Here is a 4,754-nt window from a genome sequence, read left to right as displayed (position 1 = left end):
ACAGTCACGGCGAGGTATAGCCGTATCATGCATTTCCCACATGAAGGACAATCAACGGATCTTTCCTGCTCCCACTAGAGCCTTTCAGCCTCATCCACATCCTGTACCTTAGCCCCGCAGACAGCACACCCTTCTGTTCTTCTGAATCAGGCTAGTTTACAGCCTGTCTTTCTTCTCAGTAAAGTCTCCAATCACGTACGACTTGCCTTTCCTGTTGACAGTGTGATGCTCGGTCTATCGCCCGCACCAGCTGCCGCAAGTCTCTCGATTTTTATTCGCCCTTGCATCCTTCCAGGCTCATACTTGGGTGTCGCTCCATGACTTTCCTCCCCCCTTCTGCAGGACAGCCGCTCGCCTCTTTTTGCTGCCCTCTCTCCTTCAGGACCACCGCTGTGCTCCATCTTCAATTTCCAACTCAGCGAGCACCTGTTCCTGAGTTCTATGTTTCCGTTCGCTGGCCGTCTTTTCCTCGGCCTGTTTCTCCAGTCACATCTTCCACCGTCCACTTTCCTCACCACCCAGCAGCCCCCTCCTCGAAATTCTTTGTCCTGCTCCCATCTGCTCGTCTGCAGCTTATCCCCTGTCATCATCTATGTCTTGGTTCCATCAATCCTGCTCAATAAACCCCTTCTACAACTATGCTCAGATTTCCACCTGCATCTCCAATCCTTCCTCTTATCTTTTCTTCCAGCAGCTCTATCAGGCGGCACTTCATGCAGACAAAACTCCTTTCAGGTGCCCCCTCCAGGACCATGTACATGCCACAGCTACCGCATCCGGTCATCCTCAGTGTGTCTCTACCTGCTGCCTCTGTCTCAATCATGCCCTTCCAACATGGCCCCCTCAAGGAACTCAACCCTGGGTTTAGCAGGCCAATGCTCAAACCACTGAGCTATCCCTCCCATCTGTTCTTCTAAGATGCCCCAGAAAAAGCCTGTCATTAAACTGAAGTGCAGTAGTAAAATAACTGGTTGACATTTTGTCACCTCCAGGAATGATAACACCACATTATTCAATCATCCTCATCAGTGCTATACACAGCATTGTGCTCTGATGTCTAAACAGAAAGACAGTGGTTTCCTTTGTGTAACTCTCTTACGCACAAACTTCCTGAGCAAAATTATAGATGGTTGCAAGCAACATTTAGCAAATGAAGTTTCATTTAATTTCTGTCTTTTGGGAACAAAAAAAAAATATTTATTTTGATTTTCTCGCTACTCCCAGGCGAATGGTGCTGAGGAGGAGGAAAGCTACAACAATGAAACACACACTAACACCCTGAAACAGGCTGGATGCTGGAATGCAGAAGTCTGATTGGAGATGCAGAGTAAAGAAAAAGCCCATGATTTATTTATTGTACTCATCATCAGATGAAGTGCCCTGAGCTAATTTATTTAAAAACATTCTGATAACAGACAAATGTAGCATTGATTATTGGTTCACTTGCCTTCAAATAGGGGCTACAAGCTGGTAAAGAGATTGAAAAAATCTCATTAGAGGCCCTATCACCTTTGTGCGTAAGTTGTTACTTTAATAAAGACACCTTGATGAATCACAATGGTGTCTCTACCCCTCCTACAGCAAACCCTGCTACAGGAAGGACTATTTTTACTGTTTCTCCAGAGGTAGAAGAATCTCCACGCTAAATCACACTAACCTTTACTAGTTTCACAACTGTTGCAAGATTGCCCTTTGTCACTCTCTGTGTAAATAATTGGGTGGTTTGGGAAAGTTTTTTTTATTTCCCCACAAAACATTTTGCTGAAAATGATTTATTTTCCTTTTTGCACAGACATATTTCACAGAAACACCAAAAACTGAAAAAGTTCAGCAGCTTGGGGCCAGAAGTTTTTGTTAAAATGAACATTCGTACAGAAATTTAGAGTTGGACGAAGCAGCCATTTTTTGCCCCCAAAAAGTTTTGAACGAAAAATTTCAACCCGCTCTAGTACATCGTTAATTAACAGACAAAGTACCAGTAGATGGCGCTTAAGAACAGGTAGCGTAATTTCTGGGTTTTGTAGGCCCGATAAAACTTGTGCTCTGCAAATGGCTTCGTTTATGCAGCTCTTTACATCTGCCATTAACAGCAACCTCTGTAATAATACAACTCGGTGATTAGGTTCTGCACTCAGAGATCACTTCTCTTGAAATGAAACTTAAAACAGGTCGGTCTTGAGCTATTAAATGTCTGACCCAGGGCAAGAATGCAATTTGAGAGTCTGCACCCATTGCATTGTTATCTCAGATTTCAATAGGAAGAGGATCAGGCCCTAAACCAAAGCATCAGACAGGAGAGATGGGTGAGTATGTTTGAAATGCAGCTACAGTATGTAGTAAATCCTGTCTCTGACTAGCAGCGCAGTGTGGTCAGAGCTCTGCTTGATAAATAACATTCCAGCCTGAGGTGTAAAGGAAAAAAGAAACCAACTATTTCCCCTCTTTCTTTCTAGTTACTTTTGACAAGCTGGGAGAGAAAGAGAGAGGGAAAAAGCTGATGCACATTTGATATACATTTTTGATGGCGATTTTACTTTATTATGTTTAATTGAAAAGTGTTAAAGTCATGCGACATGAATATTCAACTGACGCCTTTTGGTGGTGTTCCAGGAGTTATGATTGTCTGTGATTCTGCCACGGCTTCACAGCACGGAGCCCTGTCAAAGTGAGAGTGACAGTGGGGAAGCTATTAATTGAAATAGCTTCATTAATTAGTAATTAACAGCAGGGTAATGACTATGTCACACATCGTATTTCAATGAATGCCCTTCATGTGTTATGGGGCCTTTAATTAAAGAATATGCATTTTAATTAAAGGCAAGTTTGGCCCTTTGGCCTTTGGAATACAAAAGATGTTTCTAACTTTCAAAAATCAGAGGAGAAAAGGTTAGGCTTTTTATTTATTTATTTTTTAAAAGGCTAAGTGCCAGTGGTTTCCGAATGAAAGCAACCACTGGCTGTGGTTCAAGGCCTGCTAATGGGAGAATAGTAACCATTATTTTTTTGGGGAGGATTCGGTTGGATCAGTGAGTGAGACAGTGTGTAGGGCTAGCCACCCAATTCTGCACTCACCTAATTTGCCACCATCCCCTCCAACCTCTGCTGGTGACCCACTGTCAGTGCTTCTGGCTGATTGCTTCATTTATTCCTTGTCATGCCCAAGCCTTGTTTGTGGCCCACTGAGTCAGTGCAGCGGGAGGTGCTCGTTCAAAACCTTCATGAGAATGTAATGACAGAGCTGCCTGGCAGGTGGCTTTGGAACCTCTGTGGTAGGAAGGGATGGCAGCTCTGAATACAGTAGGTGGGCAGAGGAAGTGTGGCAGGATTAGAGAAAGAAGGCAGACTACAGAGTCCGTGGAGAGTTGTGCAAAGCACAGAGGTAAATTTTGCATGATATTAGAGCCGCTGGGGATACATGCAGATGGGGTGTGGGGCTGATGCTTCTTTGGACATATGGCACGGTGGGTATCACTATTCTGTACTTCTTGAAATCTGGAGAACTGGGATTGGAGAGGTGCAGTAGTCAGGACAAGAGAATATAAAGGCTCAGATGTGGATTTCAGCATGGAAGGAGTCAAGGTGTTGGCATATATGGGTAGCATTGCAGATCTGCAGATGTAGGAGATATTGTGCAAGAAGGAGAAATCAGGGTCAGTTATGTCCCTAAGGTTATGGAGAACCAAGCAACTGGGACTTCTGCTGGCCAGTGTCACAGGATAGTGGACCTGATGAACCACAGGTCTGATCCAGTATGGCAACCCTATGATACTAAGTTGCTATCACATCTCAGTTGATGGAGGAGGCTGAGATGGTTGATTAACTAAATGACTAGAAAAGTTTGCAGTCAATGCTTAGCACGCTGCAGATTTTGTGCTCTCTACATTTTACTGGTTGGGGTGTTCACTCCCCAACACTGGGCTGGGCCCAATTCTGATTTCTCTTCACTGTAAACTAAGATTATATATGCCTGGAAAGATGGGTTCTGGAGACTGAACTATATTAGCTATTTCATAAAGATCAAGGGGAACTTTAGGAAAACAGATGTAAGAGCTCTGGCTATTTAAATTGTTGGGGCAACTAAATAAATAAACAAACCAACCAAAAACAACCAACTAAAGGGATTTTTTAAAAATTTCATGAAAAAGCATTTGTACATTAAAACAATAACTTCAAAATCATCTTCTCTTTTTTCTTTTTCTTCTTCTTTAAAAAAACAAAAAAACAAACCCTGCTCCCCTGGTGTCCTGATTTGACAGAATCAAGAGGAAGCTTCCCAAATGGGACCTGGACTAAACGAGTGAGGCATTGTATTTCAAAGGAAACCAGCAGATCAAATGCAGCTCAAGTGCAATGCTGAAATGTCTGCCCAGGGGGACTCCTGCCTCGAGAATTGAGTCTGGATCAGGAGGAGGGGGCAGGGAAGAGGCTTAGGGCCTGATCCAAAGCCCACCGAAATGAATGAGGCTCTTTCTGTTGACTGCAGTGGGCTCTGGAGTACACCTCGGATGTGGAGTTGATTTTGGAAAACTGCAGTTCCATGTGTGTTTGTATGTCTGCAGTGCCTTGGGTGCTTGTGATCTTCCCATCAGATTAACAACTGGAGAGGTAAATAGTGGTGTCCCCCAGGGGCCTGTACTGGGCCCAGTCCTATTTAACATATTCATAAACGATCTGGAAAAAGGGGTAAACAGTGAGGTGGCAAAATTTGCAGACGATACAAAACTACCAAAGATAGTTAAGTTCCAGGCAGACTG

This window comes from Chelonoidis abingdonii, chromosome 14 (genome assembly GCF_003597395.2).
Source record: "Chelonoidis abingdonii isolate Lonesome George chromosome 14, CheloAbing_2.0, whole genome shotgun sequence".
Taxonomy (NCBI): domain Eukaryota; kingdom Metazoa; phylum Chordata; order Testudines; family Testudinidae; genus Chelonoidis; species Chelonoidis abingdonii.
Note: the sequence above shows the minus strand (reverse complement) of the source record.